General features: G+C 43.2%; 1 protein-coding gene across 16 annotated transcripts in view; it reads left to right on the forward strand.

Moving 5' to 3' along the window:
• The window catches only part of PLCE1 (phospholipase C epsilon 1), a 444,022-nt gene that overhangs the window by 87,024 nt on the left and 329,546 nt on the right, over positions 1–27,452 (forward strand). For 6 of the 16 annotated variants that reach the window (XM_063727669.1, XM_054522660.2, XM_054522668.2 and 3 more), the window contains one exon: positions 3,846–3,919. The exons of 2 other annotated variants lie outside the window; for them this stretch is intronic. The gene's annotated coding sequence lies outside the window, so the exon portion shown is untranslated. Of the gene's footprint in view, positions 1–2,036; positions 2,414–3,845; positions 3,920–13,569; positions 13,652–27,452 lie in introns of those variants that run through there. 8 more of the 16 variants (XM_054522665.2, XM_063727671.1, XM_063727672.1 and 5 more) reach the window with 4 other exon arrangements.

Raw genomic sequence — 27,452 nt, forward strand, 5'->3', positions numbered from 1 at the left:
AAGTCTTGAATGGAGCCATTGTTCCCCTGAGATGGTTTGTGTGTTTCACTGAACAGAGAGCAGGGTGTAAAAAAGGCACCTTGTGTGCAACTGTTGGCGAGGTTGGGGAGTGAATTAAAATCTCCAGAAAGTCTGGGCAGTGCTGTTCAGAGGAGCAATGAACACTCTGGAAGTACTGTTAGCTCAGACATTCCAATGTGGTGAGGCAGCCTCGGGGACACGACTTCCCTCCAATCTCGTTTAGAGAGGGAGCCATGGGGCGAGCAAAGGACACTGATCTGGACCTGCTCTCTTTGCAAAGATTTGAGGAAGGCACCCCTTTCTAGGGATGGGGCCACAGTGATTATCACACTTGGATAACTTTCCTGCTCAACGGACCTAGATTTGCCTTGCTTACTAATCATGCAATGACTCATTTGGAGGATTCAGTGTTAACTGCTTGTGCATCTACCAGTTTGTAGCTATCTATTCCCACGTGCCAAATTAAAAAAAAAAGTCTTTGGAGGTGCCAGATGATGGATGAAGTTTGATATTATTCGATCATTAAATGAATTATAAAATCATAATATAATACTGTATATTAAATAAATAGCCTACCTTGTTTATTGTGTGATGCTACCTCTTTCCTCAGCCCTTTATTTACTTGTTCAGGATAACATAGCCTCAGGGATTGAGTAAATTACCACTTCTCACTGTCCTAGTGCTAAAATGCCAAGATCTTAAGGAACAAAGAATTTCTTTAGAGCCCTCTGCAGAGACCTTTCTGAAATCAGCTCTCCAGGGAGGCAGTCATGTTAGTTTTCATTAAAGTCCTAGTGGTGAGAAAACAGCAAGACAGTTTAAGGACCAGACTGGCAGATTTTTCTTAACAGCAGGATTCTTTGGGCCTCCTGTGCTTTCTTGCTCCAAACTTTCCTGTGTTCTGGAGCCTCCAAGAAGGAGAGATCACTTTTAAGAGGGACCCGAAAGAAAGGGTCAAACATGAGCAGGAGGAAAGTGTGTGGGAGGAGATGCTCCAGGTAGAAGGCTCAGCTTAAGTTCAGGTACAGAGCTGGAGTGGGAGAGACATTCTGTTGGGTGATCCTTATTAGCCAGGGCATGCTGGGTTACACAGCCATGGAGAGTTAGTTTGGAGGGCAATAGGGAGCCAATGAAGGTTTCTGCATAGATTAAAGTTGTAAAAGAGGAAGAATAATACAGCGGTGGTTTGAAGGATTGATTTGGTCCAAGGGAGAGGACAGTGGGAGGCGATATGGGCCACAGGAATGGGTCCTGATCGGATGTAGGAGAAGAGGTCAGGCCTAGGGAATGGTCTTCCATTAGAACAGGTAGAGGGAGGAGGCACAGGTTTAGGGGAAAGGGAGGAGGATGATGATTTGATTTTTTTCCAGGTCCTTGGCTCTCCTAAGACTCATAAAAGCCGCTCCAGTGGCTAAGGAGGTTCTGTGCAAACCTTGTAGTTTCTAGCTGTGAAGATTTTCAGGTTTGCTTGAGCAATGAAAGAGTACTGGATTTGGAGTCCGCAGTCCTGGATGGCCACCATTACCAGAAAAAGTATTTCCGGAGCCTGGCACAACGCTGGGCACATTGATGGGGCTCAATGAATATGTATTAAATGAACGAGTGACAGAACAGATTCGAGACTTGGTGCTGCTATCTACTACAGAGACCTTGATCGTGTCCTTTATCTGCCGTGAACCTCAGTTTCCATATCTGTCAACCAGGGGTGGTTCCCTGGGGTAGTGTGAGAGTAAATTCCCGCCGCCTGAGGTGTGCAGAGTTCCCGCCCTTCCCGGAGCGGGGCGCCCCAGGAGCGCTCTCTCTGGCTCCCGCCAGAAAGGATAGCTCCTAGGGGCTAGGGCCAGGGGTCTGGGAAGGGGTCGCGCCGCCAGCAGCCAGCTCCGGGGGAGGCGGCCGGGTCCTCGCTCCGCGCCCGCCTTCCCCGCGCGGCAGGAGCCGGGGGCGGGCCCGGCACAGGCCGCTCCCCCGCCCGGCCGCCCGCGGCGGCGCTAGCGGCCTCTCACCCGGGGCGGGCGAGTTCTGGGAAAGCCCAGCCCAGGGCGGGGGCCCCGCTGCCGCCCGCGCAGCCGCCGCTGTCCCGGCAGCGCGCACATCTCGGCGGGCGCGGACTGTGGACGGCGCGGGTCCACACGGTAACGCTGGGCAACGTGGGCAACGCGGCGGGCGGCGGGCTCGCGCGGCGGGAGGGGCAGCGGCGGCACGCCCGGGCTCTGCCTCCCGGGCTCTGCCTCTCTGGCACTTGCCTGGCTCCTGCGCGTTCCTGGGCATCGCCTCTGCAGCTGACACACAGTAGCGGGGACACCCGACGCCGCTAGCGACAGGCGCGCGGACGGCTGGTCCCGGAGGGACGCTGCGCTTGGGGACGCCGGCGAGACTCGCCAGGAGCCAAGAGGTGAGAAGGCGACTCTGTAGCTCGGTTCCTGAGGACTGGAGAAGGGGAAGGATGGGCTGGTTCTCTCCCAAGGCAGTCGACCCGCCGAAGGGAGCAGCCCGACTCCGCGTACCTGGCGGAAAAGTGTCCTCGCGCTGCCGGGGGACCCGAGGCGGGCGGTCCTCCAGGGCATGCAGGCCGCCCTCGCAGGGGCTAAAGGACACCCTGCCAGTGCCTTCACTCCAGACGCCTGCCTCAGGTCGCCCCTTCGTGTTGTGAGTACGGTGCAGAGGTGGCCAGTGCAAAGAAAAACATAAGCTCTTTTTGTGGCGGTACTTAGCAGCAGTATTTCAAGGAAAGTGCTCAAGAGATTGTTCCTGGAGAGATTTGTGTACATCAAGTCCTAGAAAATACAATATTGGACCAGGTCCCGCTCTAACTGATAACTAGAATAGCTAGCTTTGCCTTCAAGTCCTTTAATGCTACGGTAATAAATACACTAGAGCAAGAAGTCTTCTGTCGTGGCGAATGTTAGGTGCACAGCGTAAATTTGTGGGAGCTTTCGCCCCTTGCTCTGTATTTAAACCATCAGACACTTAGTTCAGCCGACTTAACCAATTATTCAGTGTAAGACTCATTTAGTGATTAATCAGTGTCATTTTAAATAGTGAGTTCCCTGAATACCTGTTAAGTAGGATTCACGTCTTCGAAAAGTTTTATTTGCACGAAGGTCATAATTTCAGTTGCATTATGCAAAATTTGCCCGTAGGTCTTTTAGATCTCTGCAGGATTGGTGTGTTTTCATGTTTCTTATACCCCCCGTAGAGGTAGGGCAGGGCCGCTGCCACAGAATGGGCACTACTGAGGCCAAGAATGCTTGACTCCACCAGGGAGAATTTTTGAGAGCCTGACTTGAGAGGTGGAAGCAGGTGATCCCATAGATGCTTGTACAGGTGCCCAGTTGTCATTGAGGAGAGAGGTGGACTATCTCTAGGTTATTGTGTGCATCAATGTCTTCATGAATACTTTTCTGAAGAATGTCTGATGGTGTTGTCATCTAGACCATCTGATGGCACATCTTCCCCCACATCCACCACTCTAAAGTCTAACCATCCTTCAAACTGTGTTTTGCTGGTGGTGTGAGGCTTTTCCTGAAACAGCCAACCTCCCCCTGCTCTGATTTCTGCAGCATTTTTTCTCCAGGGCCCTTTCTGCTCTCTACCTTCTGGGAGTTATTTATGTAGATGTCTCATTTTCCCTACTGAAGGCATGTGGCTTTCATGACAAAATGCTTGCAGCTAGAAGACTCTCTAGAGATAATTGTGGGCCAGTATTAAATCTTAAGACTTTGGTTTTACAACATAAATATCTACTTTGGAGAAGGATATAATAGAATTGAAAGGAGCTAGAGGAATGTATAATGTTTACCATTAACACTATCCTTTATTTACAGCCCCATGGGAGAAATTCCTTTTATACCCAGGAGCCATGTCTAATAATCACCTTTGGTTCATGCCTTGGGACCAGGTAAGATGTGAGATTGAACTGGAGGGACATTCTTCCAGTCCTCTTAGTAACATAAACTCCTGGGATGTGGTCCAAGTTTGACCTGTCATTAAAAATTCCATACTCCAGTGGGTTAGAAGCTAGATTCCAATGAAGGCGGTTGGTTTTGTTTTTCTATTTACAACCATTCTTAGTCACATTCTTCGCTGGGCTTTTGTTGTATACTTTAAAAAAACTGTTTGATGTGCAATTTGTTACCTGTAACTTTCTAAATGAATAAAAGAAGATTGAAAAAATACTGTGCATGGTGGAAGAGTTTTCTAAAGTAGACAACAGGGGATGTTTCCCATGCCTGGGCAAGAGGAGGGATTTGCACAGTGAGGCTTGCTGCACGTGTGTGTGTGTGTGTGTGCGCGCGTGTGTGTTCCACACACTTGGCTGACAGGCGCCTATATAGGACAGTTGCTTCAGTCTTAACGCCTTCTCTCTCTGCCGGAACTACTTCTGCGGTGGAAGAACAATAAAACAGAGCTTCTGGGTTCAGAAGGAGAAGCAGAGGAAAAGCCAAAAACAGTAGAAGCAGCTAAGAGTGTGAATTTGTTTGCTGAAGTTGCTTTCCTCCCAACGTTCAGTTGAGATCTGGGGCATTGAGCAAGTAGGGGTTTGGTTGAGGGGAGGGAAGGCAGGTGATTAGGAAGGATGGTGCTTCTGGAGGAGGGCTGGAAGGTTCTGATAGGGTTTTAGGGAAGCATGTGATTTAATTATGTAAGGCCCAAAGAGGAGAGTTGGAGATGGAGGAGTATGGAATGGAGAAAGAGAGGAAGAAGATATCAAAGATGCATTTTGTTATAGGCCAACCATGTGGCCTACAAAGAAGGGCAGAACTCTCTCTAGCATCGTGTGTTCCTCTCTGCTCCCTGGATGCAGAATGCAGGGTTTTTACCGAGGCTATAATTCATCTGTGTTATGGCTTAAATAGATTTTCATGGGCCAGATTGGGAACCAAGCCCTTGGAGGCTGCATTGTCCAGCATGGTAGTCACTAGCCACATATGGCTATTTACGTTTGGATTGAAATTAGTTAAATGAAATTAACCAGCCATATTTGAAATGCTTGATAGCTACATGCAGCTAGTGGCTACTGTATTGGACAGTGCAGATATAGAACATTTTCATCATCTCAGAAAATCCTTCCCTAGAGGATTGTTTCAAAGGGCTAATACCTATTAATCTCCAAAGTGTACTGGTTTCCAAATGAAATTTAGTCATAACTTTAAAGTTTCCAAATTTTACATGAAAATAATAGAAGTTGTTGTTGGTAACACTATGGTGCTTACTACATGCCAGGCACCACTCCAAGCACTTTTATCAATTAACGCATTTAATTTTTATATATTACACAGTCAATGTGAGAGATCTTATCCTTTAGCTGTATTTCCAAAATCAAAAAAGCTCTGAAAACTGTGATTTTCATAAATTTGGCTACAAAACTTGGTCTGAACTGACGTGAGGTTATGACAGTCTTTATTTTTCTCACTTGGTGAGAACTACACATACATTTTTACTTCAGAAATTATGGGCATGTTTTATTTGCTGCAGATACTATTGAAGGTGTTATGTAATATATGGCATATGCATTTTTACCATTACAAAATCCATAAAGCTTCTGAATCACAGTTGGCTGGCTGCTCAGAATTTGGATTAGGGAGTGTGGACTTCCATGATTATGCCCATTTTGAAGATGGGAAAACTGAAGCAACGAAAGGTCAAGTGATTTGCGTAAAGTCACAGCAAGGAAGTGCCAGTGTCAGGAGCCAGTCAAAGTGGGCTGTCTCCAGAGTCTGTTCTCTTGACCACTGTGCTATCCTACATTAACCTCTGGGCTCATGACCCAAGACAAATAACTGTCCTTTTTTTTTTTTTTTTTTTTTTTGGCTAGGTGAAACCTAATAGCTTTAACTCAGCTCATTAGAAAGTTTCAGATAGTGATCTGGCTAAATTGTTTAGCAGTTGAGGTTTTGAAATGCTGTGGATAGTTCAACCACCATAATAGACGTGCTTAGCAATTGTTTAGCTTGCCCCTTTCCATCCTGTGTCAGCCACACTTTTTTGAGCATTCACTGTGTAAGAACTGGTAGGAAAAGAGGTGGGTGCTGGTGAAACCATTGGGCTCATGTTGAAATCTTTGGCACGTGGGGGCTTACATATTCATAACTGTTATGGGGTGGAGGGTGGCCGGTGGTTTGGTCCTAGTATAGATCAACTGTTATAGGCGGGGGCCATTTGGTGGACTACCAGGATTGTAAGCCTTCCTGGCGTGTTTTTGGAGGGTCTGCATCAATCTGACTCAGTCGGAAGTCTTTCTAGGGAAACTGAATTCCTCTTTTCTTGTGGGAGTTCGACTGGAACTGCAAGGCTGGTCTGGGGGCAAGAATGGACGTTTCATTTCTCCTCCTCAAGTAGTGGCAAGCCTCAGTGATCTCTTCTTAGATTTTTGGTCCAAACCTGCCTTTGAAGAAATTATTGAGTAACCCCAAGGTTTCTCCTTTGAGTAGGAGGAGATGTTCTGGACATTTGACCTTTTGTGTGTAGTTTAGCATGGCCTCTGCAGGACCCCCTGTCTCTTTGCAGCCAGGGGGCATGTATACCTCTTGTGGCACAGTCTCTGAGGTCTCTAATGATCTTTCCCCACCCGACTCCCCGAATCCAGTTATCATGGCTTAAGGTATAGAGCCTGGACACTCTATTCGTCAAATACAAGATTCTCTAGAATCAAATTTCCCTGGGGTTTACCTAGTACAACCTTGGATGAGCAACTGACCTTTGCGTAAAATAGCAATAGTAATTGTATGGGGTTGCTTTGAGGCCAAAGTGAGATAGTTCACCTAAAGCACTTTGCATAGAGACAGACACATCTTGAGTGCTCAAAGTTAGCTACTAATATTACTATTTCTTCCCCCAGGGCTCCTCAAGTCTTCCCAGTCTGCAGTGTTAGGCTTTGGGGAGGTGGAGATTGTAGGCTAGATCATGATCTCCCAAAGATGTCCAAGTCTGAATGCCTGGAACCTGTGAATATGTTACTTTACGTGACAAAAGGGACTTTTACAGATGTGATTAAATTAAAGCTCTTGAGATGATCCTGGATAATCTGGGTGGGCTCAGTCTAATTTCGAGTGTTCTTAGAAGAAGGAGACAGGAGTGATGTGAGGAAGAGGTTGTGAGCCAAGCCTCTAGAAGCTGGAAAAGGAGAAAAAATGAGTTCTTTCCTAGAGCCTCCAGAAGGAATGTAGCCCTACTAACCCATTTTAGACTTCTGACCTCCAGAACTGTAGGGTAGCACATTGGTATTATTTCAACTACTAAGTTTGTGGTCATTTGTCGCAGCAGCTGTAGGAAACTAATACAGCATGGAAGAATAAAGAGAAAGCAGTCATGAGTGAGAAGAAAGCTATCAAAATAAGAGAATGATAATATAGCTAGCATTTAGTAAGAGCTTCATACTAGGTATTGTTCTAAGCAATTTATAGGTACTAACTTGTTTATCCACAACCCACTTTCTGAGGTAGGTACTTTTATTATCTGCATATCACAGATAAGGAAACTGAGGCACTGAGAGGTTAAGTAAGTTATCCAAGGTCACACAGCTAGTATGCAGGAGATCCGGGATGTGAGTCCAGGCATTCTGGCACTCTTAACTGTCACCCACACTACTCCGAAAGGCAGGCATTTCTGGCTGTTGAGTCTGACACTATCAGCCACTGAATCGTACGTGACTGTACGTGGGGAAAATGCAATGTTGGAATTGGTGAGAAAGAGGGCAGTGTAGTTGGTTTTTTTCTTCCCCAGAACACTGGTTATTGAAATACTCGTAAGTTTTCACTGTTGCCATCTCCTAGACTGCATCTGGACAGCCTGAAGCCGTGGGAGCAGTTCCTGGGCTGGCCTCCCTCTCGCTCCCACCTCTGTTCCTGCAGCCGCCTTGCTCACCACAGACCGCTGGCCCCGGCGCCCTGTTGGCTCTGCTTCCCGCCTCTGCCTGTTTATTGGATTTGCCTCATTCCTGACTCTCTGCTCCAGCCTGGAATTCCACCACCTCTGGGCCCTCCAGTGCTCAAACTTGAGCTGGTTAGTGTCAGGGCCCAGATTGGAATGGCCCTCTGTAACTGCCAGTGGGGGATTATTTTTGCCTTTTTCCTTTGATTATGCTGGCTGTTGTTGGTGTTCTAGCTGGGCTGCTTTTGTCTCTCAAGCACATAATTCAGAGTGATATTGGTTGGGAACAGGGGTTTTCAAACTGTGTTCCAGGAGTGTTTGGGGCCTCTGCAGGGTGAGGGAGATGCTGAGGAATGAAGATCTCTGTCGTTTACTTCGGCTTTTACTGAGCAGTCCTGCTCTTATTTGTCTTATATACTGGGGCTCTGTTTTAGATTTTGTGTGAAAGAGTGGCTCTATTGTTAGACAAAGAGACAAGTTTGAGAAGAACTAAATAGACTTGCCATAGACTTGGATGTACAAGCAATATAACTCTGTATTTTCCCTCATTTCATTTTATAAGTTTGGGATCTGGAGTCAGGTTGCTTAGGTTCATTTATATCCTGCCTTTACTACTTATAATCTGCATGGCCTTGTGCAAGATACTTGGCCTGTTTGGGCCTAAGCATCCTCATCTACATTATAGAGGGGTAACAGTAGTACCTACCAAATAGGTTTTGTATGAATTAAATGAAACAACTCATGTCAGAGGCTTAGAACTGTACATGGTCTAGAATAAGAATTCTAACAAATATTAGCTTCTTTGATAATTTTTATTGTTGTTACTGAGTCTCCCAGTTGAATGGCAGAAAAAGGATTTAGCCTCATATCTTCATGGGGTTCCCTTCTACTGCTCTCTGAGTGGTGTTGCAGCTGCAGGTCTTACTTCCTCTCTCCCCGGCTGCCACTGAAATAGCCACTGTCCTTGTCCATGGGTGACTTCATATACAGTGCCACTGAGCTGCCTCTCATGGGTACAGCAGCCTCAGCTCCCTGAAGTCTCTGAGGTCTCATTGCCTTCTGCCAGGAAGCAAGGTTCCTTCTGCTTTCAGGACCTATGAGACATTTTGTCTTTTCTGCCCTGACTACCAGCCAGTAGGAGTTGGAATGGGGGCAAGGGTCAGAGTAAAGCTCCAGTCTCCTCCCTGCTTCTGCTCAATATTGGGTCTATGATACAGACTTAATGCCCTTTAACCTTTCCTCTGTGCTCTTAGTGTTTAAGTTTTTAAAACAAAAGCCAAAAAAGCCCACAGGTCTGCCCTCAGCCCCCCATATCCCTCCTCTGAAGCAGTGAGTACAGGGCTACTTGCTTGAATGGGGGAGGAGGAAGATATCTGGGGAAAATAAAACAAAACATAGATAGGGTGCCTAATCTTGACAGGGCTGTTAGTCAAACAGTACTGGCCAGTGTCATCAGTGATGTTTGCCCAAAACCTCTTATCTTTCTCTTCTTAGTAGTGGCATCACTGCTGGCTGTGTGGTTGTATGGTAACCTCAAGGAAATGTGCTCCATTTGTAAAAATAATGAAAGGTCTCCTTTAGAGGGGCTGATGATGGGTGCACACAAGTTCAGAGCTATAAAAAAACTCAGCTAGCATTTGTATATTTTCATTGCTTTATAGGAATAGCCACATAATAATAATAAAACAGTAAGGCTGCTATATGCAGAATTAAGGAAGAGACAGACATAAAGAGAGACTCTGTTTTGATGACTTCACTTTAGGTTTAAACTATATAATATTACTGACTATGGAAAATCTGGAGAATGGAAAAAAATCATTTGGGAAAAAATCCTGTGACCAAGTACATGCTATACAAATCTGGGATTAAAATATCACATAACATGGCTTAATTTGGATATCACAGGAGTTGTTTCAAGTTACTGTCATTTCTAAAGAAAGTTTCAATTCATTTGTTGTTATTAATAACACAAACTCAGATTTCATTGATTGAGCATGTTTTTCACATATGAAATGTTTGCCTGGAAGAATTGAAGCCCTCTCTAGTAGCCTGTTTTGCCAGTCTCAGAAAGGTGGATAAAATTCACAAAAGCTAAATACTCTGGGCATGAAATTGTGTTCCTTTTCCCTCCACAAAGGCAGAATGAATTTGGATGACAGAGCAGAGCTTGAGCAGTTTGGTTAACTGCCAGGGTTTGAGTGGATTCACTCAGACCTAATTTGCTTCTAACTCGGTCTGGCTTACTGTGCTTGAGGTTTTTCTTTCATCATGGCTTGGGCACAGTTTTAAAATTTACAGTGGTAGGGATTGGTAAATCTAGAGGTAATTGTGAAAAAAAAAGCTCAATTATTATTTGAATCTAAGAGAAGAAGGCAGGAACTTTTGAGCTATGCATACATAGAAGCTATATAAGTTTGCAAAAAGAACTCCAAAAATCAATTTCCTGTACCATCAGTGCAACACAGACATCAGACAACCTTGCATGCTCTCCCAAGACACTCTTGGATCTAGGCTTTTGACTGCCTTTTGCTGGCTGAGAATGGTCCGGGCGTCTTTAATGCCAAGTCATGGGATGGCTGACAACAGGTGGAGGGCGTTCCTGTTGCAGGCATGCAAGCCCAGATCAAATTAGTCATAGAAGTTAAGAGAGTGTGCTCATTTCTCACCATGCTGTCTATTTCTAATGAACTATCACTATCTAAGGAGTCAGATATAAAATATATCACCCATTTAGGAGATACTCATTTTTTAAAAAATCTTTAATCCAAAAATAATTTTGCTTTAACAACTAAAATTCTATATTTTGTCTTAAATTATTAACACAGACATACTTCTGTTTATATTTATTTATTAATTTTTGATTATATGCTGTTATCCAATGCTTAGAATTGAGGGGAAGAAAGGAGAAGGGTCCAAGCTTGGCCCTCTTGGTTTTGGAGGAGTTGGAGGAACCGGTCTCCTAAGAGACTCATGGATTTGTCCTAAGCTACCTAGCTGGGGAGCAGTAGAATGGGACTTTTGTTTTTTCAAATAAAATTGGGATCACATGATAAATACATCATATGCAATTTTGGATCTTAGATTCCTTGCTTAACATTCTATCATGAAGATTGTCAACTTTAACAAATGAGATTCAGAAAATATGATTAAGTATAGAGTTTATTTGAGCACAAAGCTTGCAGATGACCACTCGAGGAATACCAGTTCTGAAATGAATGGGGTCAGTAGTCCATAGTGGAGAAGTTCTATGTCTTACTCATTATTTTCTAAAGGTTTTATGTTTTTTATTTAATCAAGTTAACTTTTTAGTAGATTCTCCTGCACTCTCTAGATAGAGAATTATATTACCCACAACTAATGATTACTTCTCTTTTAAATCAGAAATTCTAGAACATTAATAACTGAGTGAGAATAATAGATTGTTTTATTTTACTCCTGATTTTAATGGCAATGCTTTTCATGCTTTCTAGAAGGCATAATGTTGGCTTTTGGTTTAAAATAGTTTAAATTACTTTGAAGAAGTAGTTTTGTATTCCTGGATTTAAGCAAAAGATGAAAGGGAGTTGAATTTTATCAAATGCCAAAAAGGTAATCTTGGAGATGATTTTATGCTTTTTCACATTTGACCTGCTGATGTGTTCTATCAGGTTCACAAATTTCCCATCATTAAACCACGTTTGCAATCCTGCTGTGGCAGTTCATTATCTGTTTGTTAATCAGTTGTATCTCTAAAATAGAGATATTAATCTAGAAGCCACTTAGATTTTACTTTGAACTTAAAAAATTAGCTGTACTTTAGCCATGATCATCAAATGCGAGAATTAAAATTAGCCTGCTGCTCCTGAGTGTGCATAGATTGAATTCCTGGAGACCCCATGTGCTTTCCTGAGAGTGACAGGTGCAGCTTCTGATGTGGTAAGGAGCTAGGGACACTGTTTATGTGGGCGAGTATAAGGAGAATGAAGTGCACACCATGGATTGGGTAATTGGGGCTTGTGCTCTTGTAAGAAGTTTTGGTGTTAAATCAAGGGTAGCCTCTAAAATGGCCTTCCTGTGAGATGAAAATGAAATGCCTTTTAAAAAAAATTGTAGGTTGGGTGCAGTGGCTCATGCCTGTAATCCCAGCACTTTGGGAGGCTGAGGTGGGTGGATCACGAGATCAGGAGTTCGAGACCAGCCTGGCCAAGATGGTGAAACCCCCGTCTCTACTAAAAATACAAAAATTAGCCGGGCATGGTGGTGGGTGCCTGTAATCCCAGCTACTTGGGAGGCCAAGGCAGGGAATTGCTTGAAGCCAGGAGGCGGAGGTTGCAGTGAGCTGAGATCGCACCACTGCACTCCAGCCTGGGTGACAGAGCGAGATTCTATCTCAAAAAAAAAAAAAAAAAAATTGTAAGCAAGGATACTCTCATTTCTTTGTGTTCCTCCCAAGATAGGCAGAATTGGAAGTCTGTTATCAGATGGATAGACACCATCCTTGAAGATTCTGGGCACACAGTGTGGACTTCCTTTTCTGGAGTAAAACATTAAATAGCAGAGCAGCAAACCTGCAAGATGAAGCTTGGTCCAAATCATGACCTCAGAATCTAGTAATAGTCTAATTCAATGTCAAGTTTTAGTTTAGGTGAAAGCTTAGGGGGGAAAAAGTGTTCCTAAGGCATATAGAAATGAAAAGAGAAAGCAGATATAAAACTTAAAAATTAAATGTCAAATACTTTAACTTTGCATTTGACAGCACCTATGGGACTCAGAAACTGACCCAAAGATTTAGCTACTGCGTGGGTGTCTTTGTGGAGAAGCCGAGGAGAATCTGAGCCCAAGATGTAAGAAGGTGGTTGGTTGCCTTCTTCACATTCTTGTTGCTTACGTGTTACCCCTCATCCTTGTCTCCTTTTTGCCCACAATTTTGGACTTTTTTTCAATCATCTTTTCTCATCCATTCATCACTGATCCATTCAGCAGTTATTTTGAGTCACTCCCCTGTGTCAGGCACTATGCTGGCTGGTGGGGACAATGGTGAGCAAGGTCCCCACAGCAACTGCCCACCTGAGTTTACCTGAGCCAGATGATCATGCAGGTGGGGACCTGACACTTTCTGTCATTTGTGAAACAAGATGTTGCTCGCTCTCTCCGTTTCTCAGTGTTTCCAACAGTTATTTATTTATGGAAGGATAGAACAAAGCATTATAAGTGAGGAATCATTTGTAAGTTGTAAATTTTGACAATGTTTTGTTAAAGGGGCTTAGTTAAAAGTCTAACTTCACTCATGGGAAAGAGGCTTCTGTTGCTGTTACCTGGTGTTTTCTTTTGCTAAACATTTCCATCCTCGTTCCTTCCTTTTTGGAGAAATTTATTTTTAATTTGAAGAATTCTGGAAGCAAGGGCTGCTGGGACTGAGGTAGCACATTCCAAGGAATCAGACTAGAATGTACAAGGAGAGGCAGCAAATGCTCACCTTGTGACCAGTTCTATTCAGTGGGAAGACTCAGCAAAAACTTGGGAGGATGCCCAGAACATTGGTTGCTCTTGTATTGAGGAAGCCATTCAGGTTAATCTAGAGTAACTAGTTCACATAAATGCTCTACTATTGATTTATGGCTTTGTTACTCGTTTTGAAATTAAGGACTTTGGTTCATTCTATAACTAGAATATTTACTGCATTCCTCGTTCTATATCCAGGATTTGCCATCAAAGATGTTTCAGTCAGAGAGACATGACACAAATACCTGAACTTCTCAGCATCTTTACCAAGAAATGTCTGGTAAGGACATCCACCTCTGTGAGTGCAGTTGCACCTTTACACCCATGATTCTAAGCCTCTCCACAGCCTAATTCTCACTTCTGAGCTCCAGAGCTGCATATCGGGTTGGCTGGGTAGCATCTCCCCAAAACTCATGTCCCAAACTGAATGCATCTTTTCCTAAACCGATTTCTCCTGAGTTCTCCATCGTAGTGAATAGAACCTTAATCAAACCACTTGCTGAGACCAAAAGCCTCACCTGATTGAGTCTGCGGTTTCTTAGCACTGAAGGCCTCATCTTCCCAGTCATGACACGCTGCTGCCTTCCATTCTAATGTTTGTCTTTCCCAATAGAGTGTGTGCCCTGTGAAGCCAAGGCCAGGGACTTTTGTTGGTTGTTCATTTCTCTTATTTCCAGCCCTCACACAATATTGAACATGTGACAAAGGTCTCAAGAAATACATGTTGATAGGTTGTACAAATAGGAATTCCTGTCCATTCTGCCTCCTAAATATCTCTCTAATCAGGCATACCCGGGTTTGATCCAGCTTTGCTGTTTTCTAACTGGGTGGGCCTTGATGAAGCTATTCTTAAGAAATTATTTTTAGATAATTTCTGATTTACAGATTAAGCTATTTTTAATCTCTCTATGCCTCAGCTTCTGAATCTGTAAAATGGACATAATCATAGCACTTACTTCATGAGGTTGTGATGAGGATTAAATGAAATACAGCATGTAAAACTTATTACTGTGTTTGACATGTAGTATCATCTATTATTATGAAGATAAGTTTGGAGCTAGAATGTGAAAGCCGTTCAGTGCAGATTAAGAGACATGTGCTTTACCTTTTAGAAGGTAAGGATCCATGAAAGGTTTCTACTGTGTGGTGGAAAAACCGTGAGCTGTGGAATCAACAGACAAGTTCAAATGACAAGTCTACCATTTAATAACTGTGAGACTTTTTCACATGTTTACCTAGCCATTCTCAGCCTCAGTTTCAAAGTCTCTAAAATTTGGGGTAACAATACCTCCTACAAGGGATTGTTGTAAGGTATAAATGAGATGGTGTCAAAAACATCCAACACTACTTTTTTTTTTTTTAATTTACTTTCTTTACTTTAGTACTAAGCTCCAGGTTTCCTTGGAGACAGATCTGCAGTTAGAACCTTGTTCTTGGCTCAGCTAACTTTAACATTTTTATCAGATACTTGGAGAAGGCATAAAGCCATATTTCCCAAATTGGCAAATGACTCAAAGCTGGGAAAATAGCTAATACAATAGGTGATGGAATGAAGGCTCAAAATGACCGTGGCAGGCTGGAATGTTGGTCATTTACCAAATGGGACATCTAGTTAGTGGGTCAAAGCAGTTAAGAGCAGGGAGACCACTGAGGGTGATTCTGCTAGTCCTGATGATGTATGCAAAGGATCTGAATTGAGGTGGTGTCAGTGGCAACACAGGGAGTTATTAGTTGGGAAGAACCTTTTAGAAAACTCATTAAAATGTGACAGCTGATTGGATATTTGGGGGTGGGTGTGTTGATAAAGAGGACTACAGATGATTAGGAAGTTTCCTTTCTGGGTTTCTAGGGGAAAAAAGAGGTGCCGGTTCATAGGAAGGAGGAAGTTAGGCAGAAGAGCTGGGTTAGGGAGAGGGAGAGGACAGGAGTCTGGTTTTCCACATCGTGTGTTGGCTCTACTGAAGAGGAAGTTGGAAAGTCAGGACTGTAGCTCCAAGGAAAGGCTGTGTCTGGAAAGAGGCATTTGGAAGTCATCCACATAGAGGTGATAGTTGAATCTGTGGGTGGGAGGGGAGGGGATGGCCAAGGAGTGGCTGGTGCTATTCAGAATCATTAGCATTGTTGGCTCTAACTTTAGATAAGCAGTGTAAACAAACCCTTGCCCAAGTGGGAACTAGTTCCACTGCCTTCCTGGTGCTAGTATGTAACTTGTTAAAGCAAAGTTCTGCAGGATGAAAAGAATCTCCTAACAATTTCAGGTTTAAAAAATTATATTTTTAATTACAGAAGTGATATGCAAATACATTTTCTCTTTTTTTTTTCTACTGGTGTTTCCAGAAGAGTGAATACATTCTTGTTTCTAAATAATCAAGCCTACTTTCTTTTTTTTTTTTTTTTTGGAGTTATTTGGTCTGGTGGGTATTCTTATAGACTTTTTTCTATGTATTTACATAGTTACACACATGCGCATGCACATAAAGATATACTTTTGTTTTCGTGTGTGGTTTTCTTTTGTTTTCTATAAATGAGTTCATACTATGTTTTGTTCGGTTTATTTTTATTTTTAAGAATATGGCCAGGCATGGTGGCTTATACTTGTAATCCCAGCACTTTGGTAGGCCAAAGTGGGAGGATTGCTTGAAGCTAGGAGTTCGAGGCCAGCCTGGACAACATAGTGAAACCCCCATCTCTCCAAAAAAAAGAAAGGAAAAAGAAAAATTATCTGGACATGGTGGCACACACCTATAGTCCTACCTACATGAGAGGCTGAGGTGGGAGGATTGCTTGATCCTGGGAGTTTGAGGCTGCAGTGAGTGGTGATTGTGCCACTGCACTCCAGCCTGAACAACAGAGTGAGACCTTTAACAATATGCTCTGAAAATCTTTACAGGTAAATTTATCTAGATCTAAGTCACAAAAACAGTAAAACCTGTTTTCTGGTTACAAAGGTACCATATTTTGTTTTGTTTGTTTTTGAGATGGAGTCTTGCTCCTTTGCCTAGGCTGGAGTGCAGTGGCATGATCTCAGCTCGCTACAACCTCCACCTGCCTGGTTCAAGCTATTCTTCTGCCTTAGCCTCCTGAGTAACTGGGATTACAGGTGCGCGCTACCACACCCGGCTAATTTTTGCATTTTTAATAAAGACAGAGTTTCACTACATTGGCCAGGCTGGTCTTGAACTCCTGACCTCAAGTGATCTGCCTGCCTCAGCCTCCAAAAGTGTTGGGATTACAGGCTTAAGCCATCACGCCTGGTGAATGTATGATGTTTTATTTAATCATTCCACTATTGATAGAATATACCTTGTTTCCAACTTTTACATCTGTCCATCCTACAGGAATTTGCTTCTAGGAGACTTCTGAAGTACCCCAGAGGCTGGAATACTTTGGTAAATAGTAAGCCAAGAGGTAACGAGCCATCTGGGGCAACAAGAGGCACATAAGGAGAAAGGAGGTAGAAAATGCTCCTTCTTAGTGTTGCTGCCATGGCTTAGAGGAAGGAGACCTATTCATTTTGGGGACTCAGAAGTAGATGAAAGAGGCTGAGCCATGTGCATGAATTTTGCAGGGTGGAACCATGGATGGATGCTAGAGGTGAACTCTAAGTACTGCTCCTTACTGCTGTGGTCCCATCACCTCCCAGGGGTCAACTAGTAACACACCTTTGACCTCTTGTGTTAGTCTACTCATGAGTTGCTATAAAGAAATAACTGAGGCTGGGTAATTTATTAAAAATTTAAAAAGAGATTTTAATTGGCTCACCATTCTGCAGACTGCACAGGAAGCATGGTACTGGCATGTGCTTCTGGTGAGGGCCTCAGGAAGCTTACAATCATGGTGGAAGGCAAGAGGAGCCAGCATGTCACATGGCAAGAGTGAGGGCAAGAGACAGAGAAGGGGGAGGTCTCAGACTCTTAAACAACCAGATTTCATGTGAACTAATGGAGTGAGAACTCACTCATCATCAAGGGGATGGCACTAAGCCATTCATGAGGGATCCATCCCCATGATCCAAACACCTTCCACTAGGTCCCACCTCTAATATTAGAGGTCACAATTCAACATGGGATTTGGAGGGCACAAACATCCAACTATGTCATTCTGCCCTTGGCCCCCTAAATCTCATGTTCTTCTTATATTGCAAAATACAATCATCCCTTCACAATAGTCCTTAAAGTTTTAACTCATTCCACCATCAAGTACAAATTCCTAAGTTGCATCTAAGACTCATTTCCTTCTACCCATGAGTCTATAAAATCAAAACAACTTATTACTTGCAAGATACAATGGTGGTACAGGCATTTGGTAAACATTCCCATTCCAAAAGGGAGAAATTGGCCCAAAGAAAGGGGCAAGAAGCCTGAAGCAAATCTGAAACCAAACAGGGCAGGCATTAAACCTTAAAGCTCCAATATAATCCTTGACTCCATGTCCCACATTCAGAGCACACTGGTGCTTTATGGCTTTGCAGGGTGCAGTACCTGTGGCTGCTCTCACAGGTTGGAGTCTGCTGTCTGTATCTTTTCCAGGCTTGAGGAGTACAAGTTGCTGGTGGCTCTACCATTCTGGGGTCTGGAGGGTGGCAGCCACCTTTCCACGGCTCCACTAGGTAGCTCCACTAGGTACAAAACACTGTGTGGGGGCTCCCACCCCACATTTTCCTTTGGCACTGTCCTAGTAGAGTCTCTTTATGTGGGGGCTCTGCCTCCATGGCAGGCTTCTGCCTGGGCACCCAGGCTTTCTGATACATCCCCTGAAATCTAGGGGGAAGCTGCCATCCTGTGTCATACTTGCATCCTGTGCACCTGCACACTTAACACCACATGGAAGCCACCAGGGCATATGGCAGTTTGTACTCTCAGAAGAGGCAGACTGAGCTGTACATGGAATCTTTTGAGCCACAGCTGGAACTGGGGCAGCTGTGTCCTGAGGCTAAACATGGCAGGAGTGTCCAGGGTCTGGCCTCTGAAACCATTCTTTCCTCCTTAGCCTCTGAGCCTGTGATGGGAGGGGCAGCTTGGAAGATCTGAAATGCCTTCAAGGCCTTTTTCATGTTGTCTAGAATATTAGCACTTGGCTCTCTTTTAGTCATGCCAATCTCTAGCAAGTGGTTGCTCTGCAGCCCTTTTTAATTGTTCCCCTGAAAACAGGCTTTTCTTCTCTACCACATGGCCAGGCTGTGAATTTTCCAAACTTTTATACTCTGTTTCCCTTTTAAATAAGAATTCCAACTTTAAGTCATTCCTTAGACTGATCACACCTGATTGTAGGCTGTTAGAAGCAGTCAGGCTACCTCTTGAATGCTTTGCTGCTTAAAAAATTTCTTCGCCAAATACCCCAGGTCATCATTCTTAAGTTCAAACTTTCACAGATCCCAAGGACTTGGACACAATGGAGCCAAGTTCTTTGCTAAGGTATAACAAGGTGACCTTCACTGCAGTTCCAATAACTTCCTCATTTCCATCTGAGACCTCATCAGCCTGGACTTTGCTGCCCATATTTCTATCAGTATTTTGGTCATGACCACTTAACCAGTCTCTTTAAGAAGTAGCAAACTTTCCCCCATCTTTCTGTCTTTTTCTGAGCCCTCCAACTCTTCCAACCTCTGCCCATTCCCCATTTCCAAAGCCACTTCCACATTTTCAGGTATTTTTATAGCAATTCCCCAGTCCTCAGTACTGATTTTCTGTGTTAGTCATTCTTGCATTGCTGTAAAGAAATGCCTGAGGCTGGGTAGCTTATAAAGAAAAGAGGTTTAGTTGGCTCACAGTTCTGCAGGCTGTACGAATATGGCACTGGCATCTGCTTGGCTTTTAGTGAGGCTTTGGAGCTTTTACTTATGGTGGAAGGTGAAGTGGAAGCAAGCATGTCACATTACCAAAGAGCAAGCAAGACAGAGAGAAGGGGGAGGTTCCAGATTCTTTTAAACAACCAGATCTTGTGTGAACTAACTGAGAGAGAACTCATCACCATCACCAAGGGGATGGCATTAAACCATTCATGAGGAATACACTCCATGATTCAGTATCTCCCACTAGGCCCCACCTTCAACATTGGAGGTCACATTTCAACATGAGATTTGTAGGGGACAAACATCCAAACCATCTCACCTCTTATGACAGGGAAGCCACTTGCTATGCTTAACCACAACAGGATGCTCTCAGTGCCATTAAGCTGGAAGAGCTGGAGGCTATGGGGAGGAATGGGAAAAATGAGTGTCCTAATGAGATAGGGATTTTCACCTCTGTCCCCAGGTTCTGACCAAAGCTGGAGTGATTTATTTGGGGAGGGGTGGGTTGGATTTGAAAACATTTTTCTTCTTACAAATATTATCCAAATGAATATACAAAATTTAAAATTCTTGTTTGTCAGCCCCTGAAAATATAACCCCAGGTGAGCAACTGTTAGCCTCTTCCTTTTTTTTTTTCTAATTGCATGGGATTGAGGCAGTGTAAAACAGAGAAAAGAAATGGAGGGACCTTCTTCTCTCTCTTCTTTCCCTCTCTCCCTCTGGTTTTCCTGCCTTTCATGCTCTGAATCATATCATACCGGGTGAGCAAATTTGGGGCATAAGCATTTTACTAAAATCCCAGGGCTCTACTCCTTCTGTTCATTTCTGCTGCCTTCACTCAGGGCTCAGAGGAGTTTCCATGTTGGGCTAACTGCAGCACCTCTTCATCAGCACTGATGTAGCAGCTGTCCTGCCCTGCCAGGTGTTGAGGAAGCTGCACCATCCCAGGGTGAGACTGCCTGCTGCACAACTTCCCAGGCAATTGCGAATCAGTGACATGGCCAATATTTTCCAGCATGTGAACCTGGGAATTTCTTCCCTTGATACCTCTCTCCAGTTCCCCAAGTCTCACCCCTCCGGTCTCAAGTCCTCCCTGTTTGCAGCACAGGGAACTCTGGTTTATCTTTTGAGGCCTCTTGTTTCAGACACATGCCTATGGAATTCTGCCCAGGATGAGCCCATTCATTGGTCCAGTAGCCAATAGGGCAAGTCAAGCTTGGCTGGGAGTAGAAACAGGTGACACTCAAAAGATAAACTAGATTTCCCTGTGCTGCAAACAGGGAGGACTTGAGTTTGGAGGGGTGAGGCTTAGGGAAACTGGAGAGAGGTATCAAGGGAAGGAATTCCCTGCCTCACATGCTGGAAAACATCGGCCGTATCACTAATTCACGATTGCCTGGGAAGCTGTGCATCAGGCAGTCTCACCCTGGATGGTGCAGCTTCCTCATCACCTCACAGGGCAGGGCAGTGCAGCGGCTGCATCAGTGCTGACAGAGGTGCTGCAGTTAGCCCAAAGTGGGAGAGTGGCTGCTGCCCACTTCTCCAGGTACATCTTCTGGTCCCCTTCCCTCCCCTGTACACCAACCTTTTCACAACATAGATACTCCAGCAATAAATACCCAAAGCTTTCACTACTTGGAACTCCCTAAACTCTGTGTAGTCTTTCTATTCTGTGTCTTACCTTGGCCACTCACTCTTCCCCAACCCCTCTTTCCTCTATCCTTTATACTTTGAATTCATTTAGGCATCAGTCACTCTAGAAAGCCTTCCTTGACTAGTGTAGGCCAGATTCACCATACTGACTTTGAGTTTTCTGTTTAGTAACTGTCTCCCCCACTCCACTGTGACAATCTCAGTCACCTCTCTCTCTATCCTTGGGACTGAGCCCAGGAACTGGAATATACTAGCGACTCACTCAATTCATATTTGTTTAGCCCAACTAACCCAAGGCAGGAAGCATCTTTGTGTTCTTCCCCTAAGTTTGCCCTCCTGGCAGATCCGTAACTTCATAAGTATCACCTTGTTATTTGAGCCCCTTAGTAAGAAAACTCTCTGAGAGGCCTCACCTTGTAATAATTTGGTTGCATTCTGTTTGGATGGTCTGCAGAGTGGAGCACTGTCATTTTTAGATTCCAAACAAATCTCCACTCCACCTAGGAGGAGTGAAGTGAGGAGGGAGCATATCACCATGCCAAGGTCACAGAAGGAAGCCTTGTAAGGCACTCAGGGTTTTGTGAACTGCCCCCCTCCCTGCCAAGCACAATAACCCCACCATGTATGTGATACCTTTCCTTTTGCAACACTTTGGCATATCTGATCTCATTTGACCCTTCCCACAAATCACCTTGTGAGGTAGAAAGAACTGATTATACAAAAGGAAACAAATGAGGCTGATTCATTTATTTATTCTACAAATACTTATTGGGTTCCCACCGTGTCTCAAGTGAGGCCTTGAGAATGAGCAGTAAACACAAGTAGCACATTCTCAGCTCTCAGGAAGTTCTAGTTCTAGTCCGGGGAGGCAAACAAGTTACTAGTGTGCAAATAAGTAATAAATATAATTTCAGTGGTGGTGCATGCTCAAATGACAACCAGGCAGGGTAATAGAAAGTAATGGGTGTGGAGGAGGGGCTGCTTTCAAGCAGGCAAAGCCTTTCTAAGGAGATGACATTTGAGCCGAAATCAGAATGGCCTGAAGTACTTGTAAATGATCCCTGGGGGAGCTAACATTGGAAACCCGAAGAAGGCTCTTTCCCTACCATCCTTTGGGCTCCTCTCTTCCCTCTGTCCCATGTCCATGGACACCTATGGGTTATGTTAGGGACTGGACATTGGTTTGTTTCACAGTGGGCAGGCAGGGGATGAGGTGTGATGCAGTTTCTTGGGAACTCATACAAGCACAGCCCTGTCCCCTCAACCTGAGTGTACACAGCCAGCTCAAAACTGAAGAGGGGCCACACAGGGCCAACTTGGCTTCACCTTTTGCCTTTTAGTAGTCCCTTTCTCAAGGGGTCCCTTAGGATTAAACTTCACTTCCCTCTGGGTCAACAGGAGGGGGTGTCAGAGACAGCTTCCCTAAGGCAGCTAAGAGGTTAGGATCCTGCCATCTTAGAAATTGTGGTAAAATATACATAACAAAATTGATCATCTTAACCATTTTAAAGTGTACAGGTCAGGTGGAGTGGCTCAAGCCTGTAATCTCAGCACTTTGGGAGGCTGAGGCAGGAGGATTGCTTGAGGCCAAGAGTTTAAGACCAACCTGAACAACATAGAGAAATCCTGTCTTAAAAAAAAAAAAAAAAAAATTAGCTGGGTGTGGTGGTGCATGTCTGTAGTCCCAGCTGAATGAGATCATGTCTCTAAAAAATAAAAAATAAAGTGTACAGTTCTGTGGCATTGAGAACATTCACATTGTTTTGCAATTATTACCATTGCCTCTCTCACAAGCTTTTTCATCATCCTAAGCTGAAACTCCATACCCATTAAACAATAACTTCCTGCCATTTTTAAAGCCCTGATGGATCATGGGTAATGAGGAAATTTTACAAAAGCCTCTGCTCTGATGTGTAGGATCCTCTTATGCTCAATGCACTATCTTTAGGTATACGCTGAAGACAAGAATCACCTGGCAGTGTGGTGATAGGCGAGGTGCCTGCTAAAAATGCAGATCTCTTGTCCCCTTCCTGAATCAAAATCTCTTGGGTTCCACCCTAGCAAGGATAGTTTTACCAAGTCCCTACCATGGTTCTGATGCTGATGTAAATGTGACAATCACTAGCCTCAGCCTCATGGGAAGAAAAAGCGAGGAAGACTATTAGCCAGAGTGGATGGGTTAACTCACAGTATGGGGAGACAGCTGCCTGGATTTGAATCTTCACTTCACCAGTGGCTCACTGTATGACTTAATCTCTCAAAACCTCAGTTTTCTTATCTCTAAATTGGAAATTGTCATCTTGGTACATACCTCACCGCAGTTCCTGTGAAGACTGAATAAAATTATACACACAAGGCGCTCAGCACAGGGCATGGAGTCAGGCGTCTTGATATAGTATAGGGGCTGCTGTGTGCAAGGTAGTTATGTTTTCTTGAGGAGTTATGGGTAAAATGAATCAAATTTTACTGCCTCAAAGCTGCGTTATCTTAGCTGTCATCCATTGCAGGAAAGCAACCAAGGTTATTAGTCAGGATAGAAAAAAAAAATGCCAGTAGCAACTGAGAAGGTAGAATGCTTTTCTTGAAAAATCTTTCCAGAGTTAGATTCAGATAGAAAAGTTCCTGAGATGAATGGTTAAATGACTAGTAGTATGCATTGCATCTACTGTTTAGCTGTGGGAAATAATAAAGAAAATGAGGGATTGGTGCCTGAACCAGATCCTTACCACTGCCCCACTGGGAACAGGGCAGTCAGGGTTGTTCGAAGAATATTCTGGATGGTTGGTGCCCCAGTCGTTTGAGAGTGAGGCTTATAGACACTGGTCAGAAAAGCTTCCTGACTAGAACGTGGCTCAGGAGAAAGGAAGGTAATGGGGGCTTGGGAATGATAAACAGGACTCAGAAATGGGAATGAATAGGCCAGGTTCAGGGAATAGAAGGCTAGCGCACCCTAACTGAAATGAGTGTCAAACTAATGGGTTAGAGAGGCTAGTGTTGATCAGACCAGCCTCAAACCCAGCTCTATTTGGCCGAATGAAATATAAACTATCACCTAACCCTAGTAAATTTCCCTTTGATAAATATCAATTAGGCCAATTAGAGTAGTTTTACGGACCATTTTTACTTGGTGCCTACCACATAGTAGGTGTTAAAAATTATTTGTTGAATGAGTGAATGAATCATACCCGTTGGTTGATCAGCTGTTGGAGGAAACACTGAGAAATCTGGAAGCCGCTATATGTCCAAGGATGTGTTTACAAATACATAAAACAGGTGAGAATATGTGTGGTTTCGCGGGGGCAAGGTAGCATGATTTTCCATCATCGCCTCCTTTTAAAACATAACATTTAGAACTTTGGGAAAGGGATTGCTGCTATTTATGTAGGTTTTATTATGTCCAAAAATTATTCCTTTAGACAGTGTAATATTATTATATATTATTATATTTAGACAATAGTACTAGGTTGAGTGTCTCTTATCTGAAATACTTGGGACCAGAAGTGTTTTGGATTTTGGACTTTTTTGTATTTTGGAATATTTGCATTATACATAATGAGCTATCTTGGGGATAAGACCTAAAACATTAAACTCATTTATGTTTCGTACATACCTTATATGTCTAGCTTAAGGGTAATTTTATATAATATTTAGAATAATTTTGTGCATAAAGCAAAGTTTTGACTGCAGTTTGACTCTGACCAGTCACATGATATCAGGTATGCCAGCACTCAAAAAGTTTCAGATTTTTTTTTCTTTTTTTTATTTTATTATTTTTTTATTTTATTATTTTTATACTTTAAGTTTTAGGGTACATGTGCACAACGTGCAGGTTAGTTACATATCTATACATGTGCCATGCTGGTGTGCTGCACCCATTAACTCGTCATTTAGCATTAGGTATATCTCCTAAAGCTATCCCTCTCCCCTCTCCCCACCCCACAACCGTCCCCAGAGTGTGATGTTCCCCTTCCTGTGTCCATGTGTTCTCATTGTTCAATTCCCACCTATGAGTGAGAATATGCGGTGTTTGGTTTTTTGTTCTTGCGATAGTTTACTGAGGATGATGATTTCCAATTTCATCCATGTCCCTACAAAGGACATGAACTCATCATTTTTTATGGCTGCATAGTATTCCATGGTGTATATGTGCCACATTTTCTTAATCTAGTCTATCATTGTTGGACATTTGGGTTGGTTCCAAGTCTTTGCTATTGTGAATAGTGCCGCAATAAACATACGTGTGCATGTGTCTTTATAGCAGCATGATTTATAGTCCTTTGGGTGTATACCCAGTAATGGGATGGCTGGGTCAAATGGTATTTCTAGTTCTAGATCCCTGAGGAATCGCCACACTGACTTCCACAAGGGTTGAACTAGTTTACAGATTTTCAAGCATTTTTGGATTTCAGGTTTGCGAATTAGGGATACTTAACCTGTGTTTTGTCTAATGAAGCAGGATAAAAACAATATATAGTATAATTTCAATTCTGTAAAAGATCTATGTTCATAGGGAAAAAGCTGGAAGTTATAAAAAAATTAGAACTTATTGATGGTATCATTTCTTTTGTTTATCAGCCCCTTTCTCAAATTTTCCACAGTAAGTGTGTAGGTATGTATTACTTTTATAATCAGAAAAATATATAATAGCCTGTTTTATTTGTTAAAAAGTTAGTGTAGAATATGGTACAGCACTTTGGCCAAAGCTTGCTTTGTTTTTTTAATCCCTGGTACCCATAAAATCACAACTGATGTTTGAAATGATGACATAATGATATAAAAAAATGAACTATACTTAACATGCTTCCTATGCTTAGTCAAGTCTAATACTAGCCGTGTTCTGTGATGCAGTTGATTTGCTGAGGAGCCCACACCATTCAGGTCCTGGGATTTGCTCCATCCCCCACACCTGCATTTCCCTTGACCTTCCTGGGTAGCCCCACCCCCAACCCCCATCAGAGCCTCAGAAATGGCCTGAAGGCTGGTAGGGGACAGGTCAGAGCCACCCTGCTTGCTTCAGATTGTGGACTCTGAAAACAGTTCTGTCTGTTTTATTTGGGGTTCTACCATCCAAAAAAATAGCAAAAGTGCTACAGTATTGGCCTGCAGATTAAACACTTTAAAAAACAAAAACTAACCCTGAAACTTGTTTGCTAATTTTTTTTCTTTTCAATTAGGTAAGAAGTGTAAGTAAGATTGTGTCTTTCCTTTGGATGATGAATTCTCAGTGGTAAATCAGAGGCACAGCTAAAATGAACTTTGAGTTTTAACGAGGTGTTCTATTTGCATTTTTAACTCTACCCAAAACAAGCCATTAGAATGACATCAAGTGTTTGAGTCAGCTGTTGCCTTGGGCATCCACCCAGAATTTGATGTCATTGATGGGTATCCATGAGAAGCAGGAATAGTTTTTAAGCTTGTTAACTGGAGGGCCACTGAAGGCCTTCAATTGGTGTTGGTGTTGATTATAATACAAATATAAAAAAGAAAATGGCTAGAAATCACCATCTTATATGACTTAATACTTATACATTAAGTATGTGGATTTAAAATGCTTCCCATCTGCTACGGCTTTGTGGGGGAATCTCTACGAGACTGGAGAGTTATTTAGTCTGGAAAATGTTTTGCTTGGTGTGATGATAAAATGCAGGCTAGACATCAGATGTAGGGGATCCAGATATGAGGGGATCATCAGACATAGGGGATCCAGACAGGAGGCACAGCCTGAAGAAAAAAGTTGCAGATGCTGAATCGTATCTTCTTTTGATTAAATCAGGATCATTTTACTGAAAGACTGAAATGTAAGAATGTGTGAGGGTGGTAGAGTGGTTCTATTATGTTTATCTCGTCCAGAGTGAGTTTTCATCTTACGAGTTTTTAATTCTTTTGAAGACAATTACCTTAATTAAGGGATGACTTGTAGAGTACTGGTTTAAAAAAAACATTTAGCAAACAGGTGTGTTGATGTTGCCTGTCAATTAATTTAAAATTGCTTATAATACGAGCTTGAGTTACCCCAGCTAATTGGAGGCAACTGGCTGCTTGAGGAAGCTTGTATTTTTGATGCATGGATGTGTCATGCAATGTGTTGAAGGAAGCAGCTCAGGGCCCTTCCTGCTTTTCTCTTCCCCCTCGTTGCCAGGCTTCCGAAGTGTGCTATGCTACTTTGACCTGCTGTGAGAACTTTCCTGGGCTTGCCGAGGATAGTTCTACTGCTTTTGCTGATGGAGGCTACTCTGCCCTTGCTAAACAGAAGGCAAGGCCAACCCATGACCTTCCATCCCAGCTCGAATAAATGACTGTGATTCCCTCTCTGTTCTGTTTTCTCCTGACTTTACTTCCCAGGGCAGGTCCTCTTCTACAGACTATGACATTCTCTGGAAAGTCTTCACTGATGACTTGAGTTCATGCTGATTTCTACCATCTGTATCTGCACTTTTGATCTGTTGCACAATTAGTATGCTTACAATTTAATGATTCTCTCACTTTTTTATTACCTGAACTATACTATTGAATATTTTGTGGTATTAGTTCATATCCTAATTTTTTTCTTTATGACACTGTAGTAAGTAATGATTTCCTGTAGGGAGGGATTCTGTCTTTCTCTTCTTGTGAACTAATCTGGTACCTTGCACATGTG

This window comes from Pongo abelii, chromosome 8 (assembly GCF_028885655.2).
Source record: "Pongo abelii isolate AG06213 chromosome 8, NHGRI_mPonAbe1-v2.0_pri, whole genome shotgun sequence".
NCBI classification, from domain to species: domain Eukaryota; kingdom Metazoa; phylum Chordata; class Mammalia; order Primates; family Hominidae; genus Pongo; species Pongo abelii.